Genomic DNA, 24,598 nt, shown 5'->3' with positions numbered 1-24,598 from the left:
CTGGAGAAGCCTGTTGATTACACAAGGTCCAAATGTCAACACAAGCATTATAGTGACCAAGGGGCCTACCAAGGGGAGAAGGTAAAGGGGCCACCCATTTAGCCCAGTCCACAGAAAGCTTTATTACAGCTCATTCCGACAGTTTTCAAGGTCTTTTTAACCTTTTAATCTTATCTTGAACAATACCAGAGTGACTGGCATAGAAGCAGCACTTCTCCTGAAGGAACAGGCACAATCCTCCCTCTCTGGCCATAAGCAGGTCCAGGCCATGATGGTTTTGGAGGACTCCTGCAGCCAAGGAGTCGAGTTGAGATTGCAGGTCCAAGATAGGGCTGCAACATGGTGCATGTCACCTATCATCCGCTGAGAAAGCTTATTGTACATCTGCGAAGAAGTACCGAGGCCAGAGGTCAAGTACCCATCCCCTTGGCCACCCGCAGGCCCAACAGCAAAGGAACAGCATGAATGGCTCTTCGGGGCCTGAAAAAGGAATCATCACCAGCAGTATAGGCAGGGACTGGTCATTAAGGAGGATCCCAGTGTCAGGAGGAGGAGGACCACAGTGCAGACCCCCTCCAATTACCCAGTAGGACACCGTGCGCCATATCCCCACAAAGGAAGGCAGTACCCTTAGGAGGACAGAGCATACCATCTACTGATCCGTCAAAAAACCTATTGCCTCCACACCAGAGGGGATTCAACGTCCCCACATCTAGAGTGCTGTCTCTAGTGAGACAGATGACATTAGGCATGGTCACCAAGGGCAAAAGGACTTCTGAGTGGGGTGGGAGTATAGGGCATCTACTAGGGAGAGGTGAGGTTATATTCCACCAAACAGGAATGGCAGTAGCCTTTAAGGGTCCATTCTTTCCTGGGGGCAGGGGCATATAAGGACCAACAAATTGGCTTACCACCACTTACAGCATCAAAGTGTGCCTCCCCACAGCATGTATCCCCCAACAAACATGAATGCCACGAGGGAGACAATGAGGAGTCCAGTCACAACCAGGCAAAGCGTCCAGAATGGTCTTTTCATTTCAAATGAGAAAATAAAGAATCATACCTCAAGAGGGGGTGCTCTTGGGAAATCACTTTTGTTCTGGCAAACAGTATTTTAGATCTCTAGCGGGGACCCAAATTGGACTTGGCTCCCCAATCGGGAATCACATCCAAATCCCCTCCCTACACTAATGAGGGGATCAGCACCGTGCTATGATCCAGTAAGGGGTCCCTCCATCGGACCTCTACCTTTAAATAAGGTGTCTGATTAGACCAATGTCTCTGGAAAGCAGTCAGAGGTTGCTCTTTGGAAAAATTTGAAATAATGTAAGCATGGCTGACCTTAATCGCTCATGGGGGTTGCTTCCGCCTTTTTGTTTTATTAGTTGGTCCTTTAAGGTAATCTCCCTCTTCCTCACCAATTGTTCTGCTCGGTCCCAGGTGGCCAATCCAAAAGACTGGCATCCACCAACCTGGGTGCAGTGTGTGCCAAGGTTTCCCAGTCCTTTCGGACTGGGCATCTGAGATCTCTACACCTCGCCTTTTGAGCCTGAATCTCAGCGCTTTAAGAGCCGGAGCACCATGCTTAGTGTGAGATTTCCCCATCTCTTCAGGGAGACCCTGACCTCGGAACTTGCTTGGCTTGGCTCCCCGATACTTTCACTTTGGTGAACCGACTTCTCCATGTCCCTATTCGGGCGCCAGATGTTGGGGGTTTTAGCCCTTGTTCCCTCCCGACCTGCAGGAGAGATGGGAAGAACACGCCCTGGCCAGGATGAGCCAAGAAAGGAGAGGGCCGACTGACCGCCCGCACTCAGCCCTCCCTCGCCAGAGGACAATCAGACGCATCAGGGAGACCAGTCAAGGCTGGAGCTCGTTTATTGAGGAAGCACACACAGCTAATATGAGGCCCAGGAGCCAATCAGGATAAAGGTCAGCAGGGTGGGGAGAGCTCACGTGTACACCCATCCTACAGGCAGTGAGGGAGATGGAGCTGCCCACGAGGGCGGAAGGGTTCTGAGCCTATCCTAGAGGTGGTCCGATTTTTCATCATAACCCACGATAACGCCTTCTGGCTGATCGCCAGGCGCCATCTTAGCCATGTGCGGCCCCAGGACTGGGAAGTGAGCATCAGTCTGCAAGTCAGGTTTCCTCTTCTCCATCATAGGTTTCTATTTCTCTGATGTGACGTGCCCTACAGGCAGCCAATACCTAGAGACAGCGAAGGCCTTTGGCGATGGCACCTGTCCCTGGCACCTGTTCTCTCCTCCCTGCCGCCAGGGGCTGGTGGCCTTCCTCTGCCATGCCCTGAGGCCAGCAGAGTGGAGTGGCCCTGCATGATGGGAGACCTCAGAAACCAGGAGCCCCTGGAGGCCTTTCCCAAGAGCCCACCCCCACCTGCTCTGCTGACTTACAGCCAAGGTCCACCTGTCCTGGGCATACCAGGCCAGATACAGAAACAACCCTGTCCCACACAGGATCCTTAACCACAGCACAGGTGGCTCTGTCCTCGTCCCTCCTGGCATGTCCCTATGCGAGGTGCCCTGCCTGCGTCTCTGTGAGTGACGGGTTCTCTCCTCAGTCTTCTCCTTGTCAGTCTCACATCTGAGTAAACCAGACTGAGGCCAGCCCAGCGGCCGCCCTCCCTCCCACACGTCCACAGGCAGATGCCGGCAGGAAGACCTGCAAAGGGCACGGCTCTGCACAAGCTTCCTCCTGGGAGGCCGAGGGGCAGGGACAGAAGAGGCACCCTTCCCTGGTCCTCCTCCACGGAACGTGGCACTCTCCCGCTGGACCACAGCGACCTGGCAAGGGCTGCTTTACACCCTCTGGCAGGTCCACCTGGCCTTTTTCCTTCCCCCTGTAGGAGGCTGATTCAAACACGGAGCCCCAGGCGAAGGGCTCACCAGGCTCATGCAGAACCAAACACTCCGAGTGGACGTGACATGGGCAGGGCTGGACGAGCCACTTGGGGACATGGGGTTCCCGCAGAGGGAGAGCTCAGTCTCTGTCCTCAGTTAGAGTGAGAGGTGCCCCCAGGAGGAGGGTCACTGGGGGCCTTTGGCGTTGGCACATGTCCCTGGCACCTGCTCTCGCCTCCCTGCCGCCAGGGGCTGGTGGCCTTCCTCTGCCATGCTCTCAGGCCAGCGGCGTGGAGTGGCCCTGCATGGTGGGAGACCTCAGAAATCAGGAGCCCCAAGTCAGCCTGTCTCCTGTGAGCTGCTCCCGTCAGGAGTCTTGGCCACAGTGGGGGAAAGCCAGCTGCCAGCCACCAGTCTGTCTGAGCCCCAGGACTCCAGGCTGTAGCCCAAGTCCTGCAGCCTGGGGCTTCCCTGTGACTGCCCCAGCTTTGAAACTGAAAGTCCCACAGCCTAAAGTCCCCTGAGGACTGGGCACACTAGAATGCCGGTCACTCTGCTGCAGGCCTTCCTGGAGAAGGGCTTCGGGTCACAAGGTGCAGGTGAGCAGAGGGCCTGTGTCCAGGAAGCCTATGCCCCTGTCCTGCAAGAAACCCAGAGCTCACTTCCCTCAGCCTCACTTCCCTCCCCCAGGCCAGTGTCTCAAGTCCCTCTGCTCCTCGGAGTACCATCCTGGCTGATGGGCCTGGACTCAGCACTGTCCCGGGTCCCAGGAGACAGACGGGGGCAGCTTGAATGCTCTCCGGGGCTCTCACGGCTGGTTTTCTCTTTATTAGTCGCAGACGTTTTTCTCTGCACTCCCTGAAGCAATTGCTGCTGATCTCCTCTGAGACCCTGAAGGCTTTTCCCTTTGACTCCCAGTTCAGGGAGCTTGGCCCTGACCAGGGCTGGTGGCTGCACACTGGTAGCTCCACATTGGCAGCGGAGGCTGGCTGGGGACACTGGGCCCCGCCTGGCCTGGCCTCCAGGTGGCCAGGCCTTGTTGCTGCATGGCTGGTGAGCAGCACAGGATTGACCTGGTCCTCAGCACACTCACTCACGCCCCAGGTCATGACCCAGCTCCCACCAGTGAGCAAGTGCTGGCTGGCCTGTCCTGCGACCACTGACTCAGACCCAGGGAGACGGACGCCTGCCTGGGAGGACTGCCCTCCCGGGCACTTTGAAACCTCAGGCAGATGGCAAATAGGGTGTCAGCAGAGATTTCCATCAGGGGCCCTTCAAAGGGCACCCCAAGGCCCTGGAGAGGGGTTTCAGGGTCACAAGGTGCTGGTGAGCAGAGGGCCTGTGTCCAGGAAGCCCTGTCCCCTGGGGGTACCACATCATCTCTCACTCTGACCCTGGCCTCTGGGAAAACCAGCACATTTCAGACATGCCCAGAGCCCACGCAGGTAGATCAAGGGAGGCTGGACATCCACAAGACCAACATTTGCTCCGATCTTTGGATGTATTTGTGTCTTCTCATATTGGCAGTTCTTTAAGAGTTTCACAGAGTCTCTTGTTTGGGCTTTCAATAGCCAAGCATTGAGTCTGTGGAGTCAGCAGTCCCACCTAAACCCACATGTTTTAACTCGTACAAGAGAGATTTTTAGTACCACCACCACCACCATTACCACCACCTCCATCACCACCACCATCACCATCATCACTATCACCCTCACCATCATCACCATTACCACCAACACCAACACCAACATTATCACCACCACCACCACCAACATTACCACCACCACCACCACCACCATCATCAACATCACCATCACTATCACCATCATCACCATCACCATCATCACCACCACCATCATCACCACCACCACCATTACCACCACCACCACCACCTCCACCAACACCACCATCATCAACACCACCACTACCACCATCATCACCACCACCACCACCACCTCCACCACCACCACTACCACCACCACCACCTCCACCACCACCACCTCCACCACCACCACCATCAACATTACCACCACCACCAACATTACCACCACCACCACCTCCACCACCACCTCCACCACCACCACCACCACCAACATTACCACCACCACCAGCACCTCCACCACCACCACCACCTCCACCACCACCACCACCACCAACATTACCACCACCACCACCTCCACCACCACAACCATCATCAACACCACCACCACCACCATCATCACCATCACCATGTTCACCACAACCCCATCATCATCTCCACCACATTCATCACAATCATCACCACATTCACCACCACCACCACCACCATCATCACCATCACCGTCATCAACATCACCATCATCACCACCATCACCATCACCATCATCACCACCACATCACCACCACCACCATCATCATCACCATCACCATCACCATCATCACCATCACCATCACCATGTTCACCACAACCCCATCATCATCTCCACCACATTCATCACCATCATCACCACCACATTCACCACCACCACTACCACCATCATCACCATCACCATCACCATCATCACCATCACCACCACCATCACCATTACCATCACTGTCATCACCATCACCACCATCACCACCACCACCACCATCACCATCACCACCACCATCACCACCACCACCATCACCACCAACATTACCACCACCACCACCACCATCAACACCACCACCACCACCACCACCATCACCGTCATCACCATCACCATCACCATGTTCACCACAACCCCATCATCATCTCCACCACATTCATCAGCATCATCACCATCACCATCATCACCACCACCACCACTACCATCACCATCACCACCATAATCACCACTATCACCATTACCACCATCATTACTACCATCACTCCCACCACCACCACCTTCACCATCACCACGTCTTCTTGGCCATCATAGTACACCACCTTATCAGCATTTGGCTCCATTTCCCACGGGCCCCCTGTGGGGTTAAGCTCTGGACACCACAGTGGGGACTGGCTTGCTATGTCCCTTCCAAATGCTCTGTTCTCCTCTGCCTTCCTCCTACCCTCTCAAATAAGCAAGTGTTCTGGGATAGGCCACTCAGGGCCTGCTCTGGGGACAGCCCAAGAGCCCCCCAGGTTGCCGTCAGGGTCGAGTGCGCTCGCTTGAGGAGAGCTTGGCCTACGGGAAGATCGGAAGACCTGGAGTGTCGTTGGTCTGGAGAAGTCAGGAGCCCCGCACTGGGTGACACTGCGGGATGTACGGGCCGTGAGCAGAGGGCTCGGGAAGCTCTCTGCACACCGCCTCTGGTCTGATTCCTGGTGGGTTTGTCATCTCCTCCCTTCCAGCGAGTCTGTCTCGTGGATTCTGGACCCCAGCACCCCAGGGAGCTGGTGCAGTGCTAGGAAGAAGCGCTGACCCTTCTCAGCGGCCCCACCTGTGTTCTCCCCGCCCAGAGTCACCCAAGAGGCCTGTGGAGCATCTCTAGGCACAGCCCTGAGCCACCTGGAGCTTGCCCTCGGCCTCCCCGGCCCTTTCCTCCTCCTCGCTTCCAAAATGGCATCATGGTGGCCACCCTGGGAGCCTGGGCAGCAAGCACATAGCCACATGCTCAGGGAACCTACCCTGCAGCAGCCATGCCACCTGCTGCGAGCTCGCTGCCTCCCACGGAGCCCTCAGCCACAAAGGTGACAGGCTTCACAGTGAGTGGCACACGGGAGCACAGCCGCTCCCTCTGTGGGACTCCTGTGCCACGTGGGGATGCCCATCCCCCGGGTGTTCTGCTCACTGGAGACAGCGGGTCCGCTTGGTCTCCTGGGCAGCCAGTGTCCCTGGTTCAGCAGGTGGCAGATGGTGACGGCTCCTTTCCCTGCCCCCGCTCCCCTCACCGCTCACAGAGAGCAGAGTTTGGAGACTGGGGTGCAAGAAAACTGTTAGAGAGAGCAGAGGTTGGAGACTGTGGTGCATAAAGACTGTTGCAGAGATCAGAGATTGGAGACTGGGGTGCAGAAGGATCCTTGGAAAGAGCAGATTTTGAAGACTGGCGTGCAGAAGGCCTGCTACAGATAGCAGAGTTTGGAGACTGAGGTGCAGAAACACTGTTACAGAAACTAGAGGTTGGAAATTGGGGTGCAGAAGAAACGTGACAGAGACCAGAGTTTGGAGACTGCGGTATAGAAAAACTGTCACAGATCGCAGAGGTTGGAAACTGGGATGCAGAAGGACTGTTGATTTTCAAACATATAAAGACAGAGGAATTCTTTGCTAGCAAAACTGCTCTCCAAGAAATGATAAGGGCAGCCCTTGGGCAGGCAGGAGGAGGTAGTGGACGAAAACAAGGATCCAAGCACAGGAGTGAGGAGCAGTGGATACAGGGCAGATATTGGGGGTTTTCATAGCTTTAAAAAAAATTAAATCATTAACAAAAACATACTGAGTTTAAGACAATAGAAGTAAAATGTACAACAGTAGCATACATCAAGGAGAAGATGACAGCAGTGTGGTGGTTATGCAATATGTGAAGGTATACAGCATCACTTGGATGCTGTATACCTGGACAGCACCATGTCAGAGATGTACACTAAAACTCTGAAATAACTCTGAAGTAACAGTGAAAAAAATTTTTTTGAATCACTGAATTTTTTTTTTAAGGGAAGAAAAACAGGAACAAAGAAGAGATGGGACAAAGAGTGAGAAAGAAAACGAAAAGATGGCAAGATGGAACCTACTCATTTCAGTAATTGTACTAAATGTAAATGCACCTACCACCCCAACTAAAAGGCAGAGACCATGAAATTGGATTAAAAGGTATCACCAGTTATAGACTTTTGACTACTACACACTTAAAATATGAAACACAAAAAGAAATAATGCTATCACTAGGAAACCAAGAAGTGAAAGTGAACAGGCTGCTTCAAGCAGACAATGCACTTCAGAGTATAACCTACTGCCAAGTAGGCTGCTTCCCAGAAGTGAAAAGATCCCTGAAGGAGAGGAGAGGGTATATGATCTGGAGCACATAAGTACAAACAAAACAACTTCACAAGAAATGAGCAAAACCAACAGGGCAGTGGGAGAAATCAACACGTCCTTAGTCAGGGTCACTACATAACTAGCCAAATCAGGGAACAGACACTTGAAAACATTATCAACAGTCTGACTTTCATAAAATTTACACCTACTCATCTGTAACAGCAGAATACACATTCTTATCAAATGTTCTCTAAAAATTTTCCAAGTTAGATTGCATACTAAACCATAAAAAAAGGCTCAATATGTTTAGGAGGAATTGAGTAGCTCTAGTATGTTCTGACTGTATTCAAATTCCCCAGAAACTAGTACCAGAGAGCTATCTGAAAAATATGACTTACACAGCATCCAAATCCATGAAAACTAAGAGAGAATATGACCAGGCCATGGAAGATGTACACTGACACCTGCAAGTGCTACCAAGAGTCTACGATCACCTATGAATTGGAGAGAAAGACCCTGCTTACAATTGGGAAAACCATCGTGGTTAGTAGTATACTTCTTCTGACATTCATCTACAGAATCACATCAATGCCAATCAAAATCTCACAGGTTTCTTTGTACAAATCAACAAGCTGATTCTAAAATTCCTATAGAAATGTAATGAACTTAGATTAATCAAACAAAAAGAAAATGAAAGCAGAGGACTATCTAATTTCAATGAGTTACATTAAAGTTAAGTCATCAAAATAGTGTGGCACTGACCTGAGACAAATACATGCACACACACACACACACACACACACACACACACACACACACAATCTATTCTTTTTGTGTTTTGTTTTTCAGCACTAGGAATTAAACCCATGGCCTCATGTATGCTAGGCATATGCTGTACCACAGAGCCACCAAAACCTATTTTTGATAAATAGATGAAGGCAATCCAATGTAGAAAAAAATGGTCTTTTCATTTGAAACAAATGTGTTTTCCTAAAGGGAAAAATAAAAACTGAAATCCATACATATCATGTACAATATTAAAAATTTTTTTATGTAAACAAACCTATATGTAAAACCAACAATTTGAAAATTGCTAATACAGAAGAAAAATTCTGTAGATTTTTATAAATAAAATACAAATCAAAACAAGACAAAACTGAGTGATGCATGGTGACACACACCTGTAATCCCAGTGACTGGGGAAGCTGAGGCAGGAGGATCTCAAGTTTGAGGCCAGCCTCAGCAACCTAGTGAGACCCTCCGCAACTTAGCAAGACCTTATCTCAAAAAATAAAAAGGGCTGGGGATGCACCTCAGTGGTAAAGCAATCCTGGGTTCAATCCCCAGTACCAAAAACAAAACAAAGCACGAAAACAAACAAATGCAAAAACAACCGAAAAAACTGGACCTCATCAAAAACTCTTTGAAAAGCAAAATAAGTATCTTACAAAGAACTTCTACCCAAAATATATAAAGAACTCTAACTCAATAAGAAAACAAGTAATCAAGAATGAAATAGAAGATTTGAACACACACACTTTACCAAGAAGATGTATAGATAAACCATGAAAAGGTGTCCAACATCATTAGTCATTAGGGAAATGGACGTTAAAGCCACAATGAGACACTGCTACACACCTGTCGGAAGGACTGAAAGTAAGACCTACCACACCAGATGCTGGTGAGGAGCAACTGGACCACCCAGTGCCAGTGTGAAGGAGACAGGTTACACCGCTGTGGACGAGAGGCAGGCAGTTTCCCAGGTCAAACACATAATCATAGTCATTGCACAATTAGATATTTGCACTAGAGAAAAGAAAGTATTTCTGTACAAGGACTTTATTTGTAATATAAAGCTGTTTTAGAGGCATAGGCAAAAACTGGGAGAAATCTAATGTCCATCAACAGAGGAATGTATAAACAAATTGTATATCTACGCAACAGAAGACTACTCAGCAGCAAAAACAATCACTGTCTGTGCATGTGGTCCTAATGCAAAGTAAACATGCTGAGTGAAAGAAGCCAGACAGAAAAGAACACGTCATGTGGTTTCATTCCGCTAGAACCTTATACAATGTCAATCAATCTACAGAGACCGAAAACTGATCAGTAGGTGTCAGGGAGTATGAAAGAGAAAGAGGAGGGGAGGGATTACAACCCAGCAAGAGGAAATGTTTGGGGGTTCCCTGTCCCAGGTGTGGTGATGGCCCACATGGTGTGCATGTGTGTGAAAACTCAGCACAGCATCCAACCCAGGATGTGCTTTTAGAAGCAGAGCCATTAGTCAGAGGGTGTGCACCTCTCTCATCTGATGGACCCCACCAAATGCCCTTCCGAGGAGTCAGGGGGTATCCTTGCTCACTCTAGTGCCCTAAGCACAGATGACTCTGGCTGCAGCCCAAGGCAGCCCTGACTTGCTGGAAACAACATGCAGGGTGAGATGTGCTATGTGCCACAGGTGACAGTTACCTACAGATTCACGTATGTGAAGTACATACATTATTTGGTCATTGCTGTCACTCCCCAGCTTAAAAAGGGAAACTGAGACTTGTGAGGTTATGTGGCAGGCCTGATCACTAGGCTGGTGAAGAAGGCCTGGCAGATGGCCTCAGGTTGACACTCTGGCTGCTGTACCGCAGGGTTTCCCATGATGACTCTATGGGCATGTGGCACAAACAGCCTCTGGGGCCATTCCAAGAAGGATCTTCTGCAGGGAGGCACTTCTTACTTTAGGAGAAGCTGAGAAGGACCCCTCAGGATGACATGCTAAAATTGGATAGTGTGCATTCTGAAGCTGCATAGGCAGAAGGCCTTGAGGGCTAAATGTCATTAAGCCACACTGGAAGCTACAGACATATCTGAATAGAATGGCTGGCCACACTCTATCCCAGCGAGCTGTCAGAGGGCAGACCCACATAAGACAAATTTGTTTGCTCATTTGAAAAGGGTGTGCTTTCTGTTGCAACCTACCTTTTCAGGCAAACTATTACCTCGCAGAGAGAGAGGGAGCAAAAAAGCAATAACGCATAACAAGTATAGTCACGTGCCATAGAGCCACTGGGATGGTCCTGTAAGATCACATTGCCTTGTGATGTCACAGCCTTCCAGTTCATATAAACGCAGCCTGATGTTCACTTCTTGATAAGAGAGCTAACGACACAGTTTTCAGAACACATTCAGTCACTAAGCGATACAGAACTGCACGCTTATGCACATTTGTTCAAAAGCTCATTGTGCTGCCCAGCTGGCCTCCTCCTTGTGGACCCTGGCCACCTGTTACATATAATAAGCTGTCTCCTACTGAGTTAAGACTAGAAACAAGACAGATGCCATCAAGAGCTGAGGTTTTTCAATGCAGGCTTAAGTGTGGAGCGCTGAAGGATGAGGGTGAAGTACTGATGAGGAGGTGCAGCTTCTGTGGTTTACTGCAATGGGAAAGAGTTGACCCAGGAGGCACAGTGCATTCCCTGGAGCCCCAGAGTAAGCACAAAAGTTAAACAGAGAAAAGAGTCCAGGGCATCGCAGTGAAATTTAGATGGAACGCCAAAAGTGGCCCAAATAACCGAGCAGAAAGCAGGAGGTGTGAGCAGACTCAGGCAACACAGAGGAAACAAATAATATACGGCAACGCTGAGCACGAGTGCCAAGATGGGATTCCGAGACGGCCAGCTGCATGCGGTACACGCAGACCCAAGCAAAGAGAAACTGACCCAGCACAAGGACAGAACTGTCTATGTTGTGTGGACACCAGCGGTGTGGGCAGGCTGAGAAGGCCTGTATGCACCCACACCTGGTACCCCACTGTGCTTTCCAAGCACCCTCTGCAATAAGAAGACCCAGGCCTGCAAGGAAGGGGCAGCTCCTGCAGCTGGGCATTAGGAGCCTGGGTCCCTCAAGGTATCAATGTAAGGAAGAACAGCTCAGGAGACAAAAGAGGGGGATAAGAGCAGCAAACTACAGAGTAGACTGTGACATACTGGACTGTGACATAGGAAATCTGTATCCACCCATGCAGGAGACATGGCTGCTGTACATAAGGATTCCAAACAACATGCTCCCTGCCCCACGGCCCCAAAGCCTTGGCACCCTGCACAGGAGACCACAAGTACCACCTGCACCAGGTACCCTGATTTCCAGGGGGATTGGAGACCAAGGCAGGAGGATGGCAAATTTGAGGCCAGCATCAGCAACTTAGGAAGACCCTATCTCAAAATAAGAAATAATAAAAAGGGCTTGGGAAGTAGCTCAATGGTAGAGCACTTGTCCAGCATGTGCGAAGATTTGGGTACAACCCCTAGTACTGTCAAAAACAAAAAGGAGGAAGAAAACAAGCACCTACCTTAGGAAGTTAAAGGGGGAAAAATAAACCTAAAGCAAGCTGAAGGAAAACTATACTATAAAACAAATATCAATGAAATTGAAAATGGAAAAACAATAGAGGAAAAAAAATTAAAGAATCTGAAAACTAGTACTTTAAATAGACCAATCCAATTGTAAAGTCCCAACAAGGCTGAAAAAGAAAAAAGACACAAAGTCATGATATCAGAAATGAAAAAGGTTTCTATTGCAGACTGCAAAATAAGACATATGAATGGCCAACAGGTTTATGAGAAAATGCTCATTATCAATTGTCAGCAATCATCAGAGAAATGCAAATCAAAACCTCATAGAAGCATCATCTCACACCTGCTGGAATGGCTATTTTCAAAAGGACAAAAGATAACAACTGCTGGTAAAGATGAGGAGGAAAGGGAACCTGTATTCACTGTTGGTGGGAATATAAATGAGTATAGCCATTATGAACAAAGGTATGGAAATTCCTCAAAAAATTAAAAATAGAATTACCATATGATCCAGAAATCCCACTACTGGATCCATGCACAAAATAAAGGACATGAGAATGCCATAGAGATATCTGCACAACCGTATTTACTACAGGACTATTCATGTTGAGAAATGAAAAGAACTAAATTGGGGCAACCGCACTGGAAAGCAGTATAGAGATTCCTCAAAAAACCAGAAATGGAACCACTATTTGACCCAGCTCTCCCACTCCTTGGTATATATCTAAAGGATGTAAAATCAACATACTACAGTGACACAGCCACGTCAATGTTTATAGCAGCTCAGTTCACAATAACTAAACTATGGAACCAACCCACGTGTCCTTCAACAGATGAATTGGTTCAATCTGGTACAAAAAAAAAAAAATCTGAACCCAGGGCAGCAGGCCCTGGAAGTAGAACTGTGGTTACCAGGGGCTGGGGGATGAACGGGAGGGAGGTGCTGATCAAAGGATACACAGGCGTGGGAAGCTCAGGGACCTACTCTACACCATGGTGACCACAGCCAAGAACAACAAATGTATCAAACACACGTAAAGACTGCTGAAAGGACAAATTTTAATTGTTCTTACCACACACATATACACACACAAAAAAAAAAAGAAAAAAAATCCTGCAATATTGTTTAGGAATAAAAAGGAATGAAAGATATCCAGATCAGTCAGAAAGATCAGTAAGAAAGAAAAGGAACTAGCCTGGTCCAGTGGTACATGACTGCAATCCCAGCAACTTGGGAGACTGAGGCAGGAGGATCACAAGTTTAAGGCCAACCTGGGCAATTTAGTGAGACCCTGTCTCTAAATAAAAAATGAAAAGTAAGTCCAAGGATGTAGTTCAGTGGTAGAGCAAGTGCTTCACATACAAGAGGCCCTGGGTTCAATCCCCAGTTCCACTAAATAAATAAACAATCAGGACTGAGCATGTGGCTCAGGTGGTAAAGGACCTCTGGTTCCAATCTTTAATGAAAAAAAAGGTGGGGAAAAGGAGACGAACAACACTATAAATCACTTAGATCATAAAGACATACACCTAACAACAGAATAGCCATTCTTCTTAAGAGCATGTGGAATATTCTACAGAATAGATCACATATAAAACCTTGAAACAAGTCTTAAGTTAAACTTGTTAATGTAATGGAATTACTGCAATGAAATTAGAAATCAATCACAGAAGGAAAATAAAAAGCTCATAAATAGGTGGATATTAAACAACACTCTTAAACAACAATGGGTTGAAGATGAACTCACAAGGGAAATTAGAAAATACCTGGAGACCAAAACCAAGAAGGAAACTTACAGCTATAAATCCTAAATTAAAGAAGGAAGCTCTCAAGTCAATAATCTAACAGTATGGCTTTAAGAAACTAGAAAAAAGAAGAGCAAATTAGCTCAAATCCAGCAGAAAGAAAAAAACAATAATGATCAGAGTGGAGATGAGCAAGACCGAGGACAGAAATGCAATAGAGAAATACATAGACCCAATAGCTGATGATTTGAAAAGGTCAATAAATTGGCAAATCTTTCCCAGATTGACTAATAAAAAAGAGAGAAGATTCAAATTATGAAATTCAGAAATGAGGGAGGGGACATTACTACTGGTTTCACTGAAATCAAAAGGATTATAAGAGAATACATAAACACATATAAAAACAAATGTGATAACTGAGACACAAATGAAGTCCAAGAAATACAAACTACCAAAACTGACACAAGAAGAAATAGAAAATATCAACAAATCCATAAAAAATACAGAGATTATATCAGTAATCAAAAGAGGACCAGATTGCCTCACTGTTGAGTTCTACCAAACATCCAAAGAATTAACACTAATACTTCCCAAACTCTTCCAGAAAGCTCATGAGGAGGGAACCCTGCCTGATTTGGTCTGAGAACAGCATTATGCTCACACTGAAGTCAAAGATTAGCTAAAGAAAACTGAGATCAACAACCTTGATGAATACAGGCATGAAATCCTTAACCCCAACTCAGCAAACTGGAAGGGGTGCTACCAGGTGTGCACAGCTGTCTCAATATCTGGAAACCAGCCAGTGTAACACCCAACATTAATAGAATAAAAGTCTCCTCTAAGTGGAGGCAGAAAAAGCACTTGACTAAATCCATCTCCCCTTCACAAGAAATACACAAAACAAACAGGAACAGAGGGGCTTCCTCAACATGATAAAGGGCATTTTTTTCCAAAACCTCATAGCTGACATCAATCCCAACATCGAAAGACTGCAAGCTTTCCCCTAAGATCAGGAATAAGGCAAAACGGCCCATTTCTATTACTTCTATTCAACACAGCCGGAGCAATTAGGCAAGACGAATAAATAAAAGGCATCCAGCACACAAGAGAATGTAAACTGTTGTATTCACAGATGCCATACAAACACCACACATAATCTGCAAAAAAAAAAAAAAAGAAAGAAAGAAAGAAGAAAACCCGGTTAATCAAAGAATTTGGCAAAGCTGCAAGATCCAAAGTCAACATGCAAAATAAAAAAAAAAAATCACTTGTATTTCAATACACTAGCCATGAACAATCTGAAAAGGAAATTAAGAAAATTCCATTTACAATGGCATCAAAAAGAACAAAATACTCAGGAATTAATTTATCCAATGTGATATTAGATCAGACCCTAAAAACTACAAACACTGCTAAAAGAAAACCCAAATAAATTTAAGACACTAGTGTTCAGGGATAGGAAAACTTATTGAGATGTCAGAAGCAGCAAAACAATCCAGAAAAGAGCAGTAAATCTGAAGATGCGTGCCATCTGATCCCAAAGCTTCCTGCAAAGTCACAGTGATCAAGAAGGGTGGACTTGTGCACACTGGCAATCAGGACGCTCAAGTATGTGATGCTGTGATGCTGTGTGGACGTCGCAAGCCTCAAGAGGTGACAGCAGAGGATTTGTCTCCCAGGACAGCAGGGCTGGGGAGCAGAGCAGTGGTGGGTGGAGCAAGAGGCACAAGGAATGAGCAAAAGGGAGAGCAAGGGCTTGGGAGGTGACGAAATTATTTTGTTCTCTGATTATGGGGTGATTAAAATTCACCATTAAAAAACAGTAACTTTACTACATAACGATTGAAAAAAATTAAGATGATCCTAGGACATGTCCTAAAACCTACTGTGTAGTGATCACATAATCTTGTACACACCTCTCAGAGCGTGACCATGGTGTGGGTGGAGTTGGGAGGAGAGTGATCACTGATGTTCTGCAGAAATGGATGCATGTAGTGATAGGAAAAGGTAGACTGAATTTGGCTTTTTTCATTCTTTATTTGGTACTGGTGATGAACCCTGGGGTGCTTTACTACTGAGCTACATCCCTAGCTCTTTTTAAGACAGGGCCTCAAACTTGCAATCCTCCTGCCTCAGCCTCCTGAGTCACTGGGATTACAGGTGTGCACCATAACACCCAGCTGCTTTTCTCATTGTTTTAGAGTTCAGAAGATGATATGTGTCTTAAGACCTGCTCTTTCACAGACAATTGCCACCACCCAACTCTCAATACTGCTGGTTAAACCACGCTTGAAAATGGATGTACTCCACTGTATGGAACCCAGGCCTCCATGAAGTGAGCATCTTTCTTAGAAACTGTCCTGGGATGGTGTAAGAAGGCAAGAATGCACATGTGGGATGTGGCCCACGGTGTGCACCAAATAAGCGGCAGCAGGCAACTTATTACAATTTTGCTACTGACAGCTACTACTAAAGTGAGTAGTTGTCACCATTTTCAGAAACAGAATGATCAGAATCCTGGAAGCAACCAGACTCCCGTTTTCAAATAAAGATAGGCTCTAGGGACAGAGCACCTAAGTCCAACATGCCAGCAGTTTGCCCATGAAGATGCCATGGTTCCTGAATAGCTGAGAGCACGAAGTCACTGAAGCTCAGAAGGGGTTAATGGACCACACAGTGGAGCAAACTATATGGCAACACAAAAGGTCTGAGAAAGCAGAGAAGGTGCTAATTTGTAACATAAGGAGGAGAAACAGCCTTCAATCATCTGCTTCACTTTTCAAATATATACAGAAATGGAAAAACAAAGCCTTGAGCTTTACGACAGTGACTTGAACGGGTTCATTAATGCGCACTCCCTCAAAATGCTGCAAAATCAAAAGTAAAGGCTTTCTCATTTTCCTCAGGCCTACTGCTGAAGACAAGAAAATAACAGAGACAACATCACAAAGCCTTAGAAGTCAGACAGCAGACAGTGAGTGGCAGTGACCCCAAAAAGCTGAGTCCCTGACCAGGAGAGGATGAGCTCAGAGGCTTTATGCCACCAAGCCTTAGGAAGTGTCCCCTGGGGTGGGGGGTGATGTCTAAAAGCAGGAAGAAGGGGGTTGGAGCTGGAGAAGGGGTGAAGGCCTTCATTTAAGGCAGCATTTTAGGAATATTTATGATTCATAGGCACTTGTAGATTAATATAAGGAGGTTGCTTCCCTCTTCACTCAGTTCCCTGGATGGTGTCCACCTCAGTGGGGCATCAGAGCTAGCTAGCAGAGCTGCCACTGCCTTCCTGACTTTTGCAGGTCACGGGCTCTCAGGCTCCTGCCCCCCAGCAAGATGCCAACAGGCTCACCCGGCTGTCTCTGGTAGACATGGGCACTCCTCCCCACCCTGGCCATCTCCTCTTCTGTCTCCTGGACGAGGCTGAGTGACCTGCCACCAAAAACTCTCTAGCTGTTCAGTGGAATTCCCCAGGGAAACCACTGGGGCCTGCAGAGACCTTTCTTGGGAGCATTTTAATAATGGCTTCAGGTTTTTAATGTCCTAGAACTATTCAGATAATCTATTCATCTTTTGGTATATATTTGGTACATATCTTTTGGTATGTATTTCATATTTTGGTATATATATTTGGCATACTTCATATTTGGTAGTTGAAGGTTTTTGAAGAACTGATCTCTTGCTTCCAAAGTGAATGAGTCTCTGAGCATGAAGCCGTCTGCCGTGCCCTGTGACACTACAGGATCCACAGCGGCAGCCCCTGCTTCAGCCTTGATACCGATGATGTGTGTCTTGTGGCTTCTTAATACTTGTCAGTTTTGCTAGCAGTTTATCAATTTTATGGATTTTTTTTTAAATGGCATTTTGTTCAGTGATTTTTTCTCCGTTCTATTTCTTTTATCAATTTCATTTCTTTCTGCTCTTCATTATTTCTTTCTGCCTATTCTAAGCTGCTTCTGCTCTTCCCTCAGGTTCTCACAATTAGCACATAAATAAGAGTCTTCTTTTCTTCTCTAATGTGAATGTCTCTGAAAGTTTCCTTCTCAGTGCTGGTTTCACTGTATCTGACAAAGTTTTGTATTTTCATTATCACTCAGTTGTGTATATTTCTCTTGAGAATTTCTCTTTGACATGTGGAGGATTCAGAAGCACATTTGGAGATTTTGTGTCATTTCTGATCGTTTGGAGATTTTTCTGTTGTTTTTCTGTTATTGACCTCTACTTTGAGCTCAATGTAGCCAGAGAACATACTGTACATGAATATGATTCCTTTAATTTTGCTAAGGTTTGTTCTGTGACACAAGATAAAATCTACTGTGGTAAATGTGCCAAGTGGACTTTAAGAGAGAATGGATAGTGCTCTGCAAACACTGACCATACCTGTTAGCTGACAGTGACATTCAGTTCCAGATCTTTGCTGCTTTTCTGTTGGCCCCCCACCAACTGTGGACAGCAGTGCATGGGTGTCCTCTGTAAATGCTTGAGTGTCTGTTTCTCTCCTCAGTTCTATCTGCTTCTGCTTCCTGTGTTTTGAAGTTCTGTTGAATGGCGTGTATACACGCGACAGGGCAGGTGCAGGGCTGCCATGGGCCCTGCTGATACCAACCTGACAAAGTGGGATGCCTGCAGAAAAAAGGCCTCCCATCCTAATGGCAGAGATGCCTGCTAGCATCAGACATGGTTCATGAGGGCAGTAAGGAGCCCCTTTACCTTTGTCTCTCCAGTGCCAGATGGGGATAGAAGCTCAGCTACCTGGTCAGCCTGACTCAACCAAGGTAGGACAATCCTAGTCAGGGACACAGCCTGCCCACCTACTCAGCCCTGCTACACTGCCAGGCAGGGGCACTTGTGAAGGCTGGGGTAGGAAGTAGACTCACTGGGCAGGGGCTCTGTGGGGCAGTGGGGTGGAGAACAATTCTTTCCCTGGCATCAGCCAAAGTCAGAAAGGCATATTCAAGGTTACCCGCTATCAGGTGGCACCCCTGTGGCTGGGGGAGTGAACGTCTTTGGAGACTTTGGTCTATGTCTATGGCTGGTTGTGCATTCAACCTTTTGAGGGTTCCATGTCCAGGACATACAGCTGGTATTCTGGGAACTCAGGGGACTACCACCTCACTGTCCCCAGTCCTGAGGTCCCCACTGGACTGCCTTCCTCCATCTTGCAAGGCATCCTCCACCAGCTGGCTGTGTGTGTCTAGGTCTGCAGGTGTGAGTTGGACCTGGGAAGAAAGGGGACTGCCGAAGAACTGAACTGGATGTTGAAGATTCTTGAAAACTGGCACCCCTCATCCTAGCTTCACCTCACGCCAGTGATGCCACATCTTTGCCGAGTACCACAGGCCCCTCCTCTTCAAAGAACAGTGATTCTGGGCTTGGGGATAAGTCCTCTGCTAAGGTACAGCAGGATGACCCCATCCCCCAGGTCAATGGGACATTAAAGTTCCACCATGATGCTGAGCTTCCAGCACCATCCCCCACCCAGCTCCCAGGAGCTGGTAACAGGCTGATATCTGCCAGGCCCAAGTCTCCAAAGATATGCCAGGCTGAGAAGAAACCAAAGAATAATAATTCTGAGGGCACCAAGTGAAAGACCCCAGCTGGGATCTCCTTAGCAAAGCCACGGGGACAAATCCCAGGTTTCTAGCCAGGTGCTTGCAACCTCACTCCTAAATGTGCAGCCAGGGCTCCAGGGTACCAGTGGGTACTGCAGAGTACCACACTATCCTCCGACATCTCCAGCACCAGCAGGCAGGGCTCCCTCAGCCCCCAAAGCCTGGGGTTGCCCACGTGGACTGGGGCCTAGCCAGCACATCCGTGGGACCTGGCAGGCAGTAAGCGTGGCCGTGACGGAGAGGCTCCGGAGTGTGACTAACAGGCATTGGCACAGACACACGAGCCTCTGGAATCACTGAAAGTCTACCCAGTTGCTAAATCCACAGACAACATTTAGGATTTGCCAGAGCTGCTATTTGACAGCAGAAAATAACGAATCCAGATTTGTTCCACTTGAAAGGGCCTCAGCTGTTGCTACTTAAATTTGTACTGACACTTCCGTTTTCTGTGCTGAGATGATGTGGTGTGAGGGATGTGTGTCACACAAAACAAGTAAGTATGTCTACTCTCTTGTGTGTAGCAAATGTAACCTAGGTGAATGCACAAACATATGAACTCCCAGTACCCAGGTTGGCAGTGCTGTCCCCCTCGTTCCCCCACCAGCTCTCCTGTGACCAGCTGGCCAACTGTGGTCACGGGGAAAGGCTGGCTGACAGCAGCAGGGCCCTCGTGTCCACTGTCTTTCTCTGAACCAACCACTTCAAAAACCACTCCTCAGAAACTTTCAGAGGACTGAAGGAAAAGCACTTCAACCTCAGAAGTGAGAATCAAAAGGAGAAACAGACCCTTGTTCAAAGGGGGTCATCTAAGTCTCCCCTCTCTTCTGCGGCTGCAGGGAAACAATGACGAGCCCTCTGGCCTTGACAGCACTGGTGTCTCCCCCAGGGGAGCTGGGGCAGATGCTTCTGGTGTCTAGAGACACTGCTCGTTCAGCTGGCCCCAGCCCCTCTATCACTACTTCCCAGCCAGAGGGCTGCCTGATGTTGTCTGAAGAAAACTCACTACAACAATATGCTCCTCGTTCAGGACAAAAGTGAGCTACAAATATGGCTATCTCAAGAACACCAAGCCTACCTGTGATGCTATGGGACACTTGAGGCACAACCCATGTGCCTGCCCTGAGCCTGGATGGCTGGGGTCATGGGAGGAAAGTGAGAAGGTACAGGGGGTGCCATTGCAGGGTTGGACAGAGGCAGGGAGCGCCAGAGATGCTAGCCCACCCAGTAGAAGAAACAGACCTTAAGAGAGAGACAGGTCTGTGGAAGGAGAGGCGGGTCAGCACCCTGGCCAAGCAGGACTCCCCCACCTGCACAGGAATCTGTCCCTGAGAAGCCAGAGGAGCCACCTGGGCTCTGTGAGTCCTGGTTTTACACTGTCTCCCTGGCTGAGTGCACTACGCAGAGCCCCTGCTCACCTGGGGTTGCCTGTCACACATGACCCAAGTGTGGAGCAGCCACCCAGATGCAGGTACCTGTGTGACAGCCATCTCCACCCTCAGCTGCTCCTTGGCTGGAAGTCAGAAGTGCTGCTGCAAAACTGTGGTGCAAAACTCCACCAAAGCCTCTCGACACATGCCGACCAGCTCCCAGCGGCCAGCCACGAAGCTGCTTCTTTCCACAGCTGCGTTTTCCAAGTGAGACAATGGGGACAAGAAGCTTTGATCGTTGAGCAAAAGATGTCAACAATAAAGCTCTTTCTTGAAGTTTAAAAAATAAACCCAAAGCGTTCCAGCCCACACAAGCCCCACCCACGCCTGGCCATGCTCCTGTCAGCCGCAGCATGAGAGCTGTGGGCAGCCAGAGTCCTGGCAGAAGACAGGATGCCAGTCTGTGACAGGAGAGCTGAGTAACACAGTGCTGGCCCATGTTGAAAGCCTCAGGCCCTTGGGGCAGACTGTCCTCTGCCCCCTTGGCTAACACCCTGAGGCGCACCTGCCAACACCCAAATCCAATCCCTTCACTGCATCACCTGATAACAGGATTCCCAGGGACATGGGGTGGAAGGGGGGGGGACAACCACAGGACATACCTGTCTTGCATGGCATTAAGGACTCTGTCAGGTGAGGGGCCAACTATGCTGATTCCTGAGCACTTGGTGCCTCCTCCATGAGAGCTGACCTGGGGCCTCCATCAGCCCAGCACTCTCTGGATGCCTCCTCCACGGCCAGCTCCTGGCCCTTGTTCCTCTCATGGCAGACACCAGCTGAGCTCTCCTGCCTTTGTGGCCCTTGGCGGCATGCACTCCTAAGCTGCTAGCCATCTTTTGGGGCCTCCCAGTCTCATTCAAATGCCTCTTGCATTGAACACTCTCCCACCCACACACACACACCACCACCACCACTCACACCTCTGTGTTATGAGCTCTTCACCACAGATAGGGCTGCTCCATGAGCTGAGGGGTATATGTATAGGAGATATGCTCGGCCCTCCTCTGGCTGGGAACAGTCACTTCAGCTTGGAAGGGTGTCCCACAGCAGATGCTGCCTGGCACTCAGCTGGGGAGAGCTGCCCACCCTGGAGGCCAGTGGTGCTGGCTGCTGCAAATTCAATCATGTTGCTCTTCTACTTTCAAACACATAATGGCTTCCCATTGTTCAGAGAATAAAGACCAAACCCTCACTGGGGCCCAGGCCTGGCCTCCAGCTCCCCTGCCATCCTATGGTTAACCCATGGCCACACACAAACGTATTTCCGAGGGGAGCCCCCTGCCCCCAGACACCTGCTCTCACAGCACCACCACATTCCTCTCCATCCATAATTACAGAGCCAGGATTGCCTGTGAATAATGTCCCCCCAAGTCCCCATTAAACCACAAAACTGATGAAGACGGAGAGTGTGCGTCTTGCTCATCACTCCATCATCCTCAGTGCTGAGCCCTGATGGTGCCCACGGCGCACACGCGGTGTCTACCAAGTGAATGACGGAATGAGCTCAAAACAAACAGCCTGGGAACTGGCAGGTCTCCAAAGTGCTATTTATAAGGCCTCCGTCCATATATTAGAAATGCTTCAGAAATGAGGGAGGAAACCTCAAACCTGGAAGGGACCATAACTGTTTTTGGCTCAACACTTCTGGGCCTGGTTGGACCAGAGGCAGCGCACATATTTTCTTGCTTTTACTCAACAACTCTGCAAAGCTGGGGTCATCCATACACTACCCACGAGAAAACGGAACCCACAGGGGAGAAACAGCTGAGGCCACTTTAGCCCTGGGTACCAGGGTTTGTCCCAGTCTGCTGGGCCTTGGCTGCACAACCCAGGGAGGGCCATTAAAACTCCAGCACCAGTGGCCTCACCAAGGGCCACCTGGTATTCACTGGGGCTGTCCTGGTTCCCAGGTCTGTTCTCATTTCACTCACCAGAAACAGCTCCCTGGGTGAGAAGCCCTGGATGCCAGACACTTGGTCCATGGCATACACTTAGGGCAGAAGGGAGGCTCCCCAGGCACGGCCACTCAGCCACACTCACTCTGCATCCACAGTTGCTGTCTCCCATGAGAGATTCCAGAATTGGAAACTTGCCACTTCGACTAGAAACTGAATGGTAGGGCTGAAGTGTGCATCAGGGGACAGTCAGGAGGGGCTGCTCAGCACCCCACTCACACATCTGGATCTCCTTTAGGACCCTGACATGTCTTGGGGAGAAAGGAAATAAGATCTGGGAACAATCTCAGCCCGCGGTCTCTGCTTACAGAGAAGTGAGGGGTGCTGGATGGCGGAGGTGCAGGAAGCGCATCTAGGAAAACAGTAGCTCAGGGAGAGTGAGCGCGTCCTGAATAATAGACAAAGGTGCCCAGCTGACAACAGAAAGCACATCTGGTCGGGCTACTGCTTCTGTAAGCAGTTCTCCTCATCTGCACCTCCCAGTATTCCACTGCTCATAAATTCCTTGCTGCCTCTAGAGTTGCACAAGCCAAGAAGATGGGCCTGTTGCTTTACCTTGCTGGCAGCAAAGGCAGGTCCTACCAGATGCCCGACAAGAGTGTCTGCGAGCTCCTGAACATGGGGGAGGCTGCAAGGCCCAGCTGTCTGCCAGTGCTGGCCAAGAAAAGGATACTGGAACAGGTCCAGCCCAGTGGAGATGAGTGTCCCTGCAGAGGAACCCAAGCGGATGGAATGTGATTGAGGAACAAAATGCCATCCAGGAAGCAGTGGAGGAAGGGGTTCTAGTAGACTCCCACTGCCAGCAGCCCCAGCCCCAGCACAGCGTACCTGAGTGTATCCACCTCCTCTCTGCAGAACGGGAAGCTCGACTCAGCAGAGCCCGGCTGGGACTTCAGCATCTTCAGCTCCATCTCCAGCTGCGAGAAAACACAGGGCCAAGGGTCAGCAGGTGCAGGGGGCTCTGCAGGCTTACAGACAGCACAGAGCCTAGAACCTTGCCTGGCCCCAGAGGTCCCAAAAGCACCATTCAAAGGTTCCCCAGACCCAATCCCCTCCTCCTGCTAGGGAACATAGGACGGGGGGCTGTTTTCCTGGGAATCCCAGCAGCCTGAATCTGCAAGGCCACCAGCATGCTACCTCTTGCAAAAATCACCCTTTCCCTTCCTTAACACTTCTGTCTGCAGATTAGCCATGGAGTCACAGTCATTCTGGGAATAATGTGGAGAGACACCAAAATCTCTGGGGCAAAAAGGGACACAGTAACTGGAAAGAACATATTCTAAATTTGCCACTGCTTTGAATGAACAGTCACAGTATTTTCTTTCTTTTGCTACTTCAGATTCCTCTATAGAATACAGAAGCTGAAGGCCTCCTCCAGGAGGAAAGTGAACTGTAATAACACTTGGACACATCAGGGTGGGAGGGTTAGGGAGTGGTGGATATGAGGAGTCCCAGTAATTTCAGGCTTGAGAATGGGTACTGTCAATGGCCAGCCACTGGCCAGGGACCTCAGGAGCCAGAGGACATGCACTCAGAGCTAACCTCTTCTCTCCACCCAGACATGGGCTAGCTAAGGAGGCCCCAGGATTCCAAAGAGCAGCCTAGAAGGAGCCCGAAACTGTGCCGCAGCTGCAGCTCAGAGGCTGTCTGCTAACAAAGTCTGGCCACTCCTCAGTGCAGCTCTCAGGTGCCCTTACCCTTCTCA

General features: G+C 48.8%; 1 long non-coding RNA gene across 2 annotated transcripts in view; it reads right to left on the bottom strand.

Moving 5' to 3' along the window:
* LOC144372126 (uncharacterized) overlaps window positions 1-23,564 on the bottom strand; it is a 47,678-nt gene extending 24,114 nt beyond the window's left edge. Inside the window, exons 1-2 of one of the 2 annotated variants that reach the window (XR_013432183.1) lie at window positions 23,449-23,564; window positions 20,984-21,132 (exon numbers count right to left, since the gene is read on the bottom strand). This is a non-coding gene — a long non-coding RNA (uncharacterized LOC144372126). Of the gene's footprint in view, window positions 1-20,983; window positions 21,366-23,448 lie in introns of those variants that run through there. The other variant, XR_013432182.1, reaches the window with a different exon arrangement.
* Between the last annotated feature and the right edge of the window lie 1,034 nt (window positions 23,565-24,598).

Source organism: Ictidomys tridecemlineatus, chromosome Y, assembly GCF_052094955.1.
Source record: "Ictidomys tridecemlineatus isolate mIctTri1 chromosome Y, mIctTri1.hap1, whole genome shotgun sequence".
NCBI classification, from domain to species: domain Eukaryota; kingdom Metazoa; phylum Chordata; class Mammalia; order Rodentia; family Sciuridae; genus Ictidomys; species Ictidomys tridecemlineatus.
Note: the sequence above shows the minus strand (reverse complement) of the source record. Positions and strands in the feature narration are given on the sequence as shown.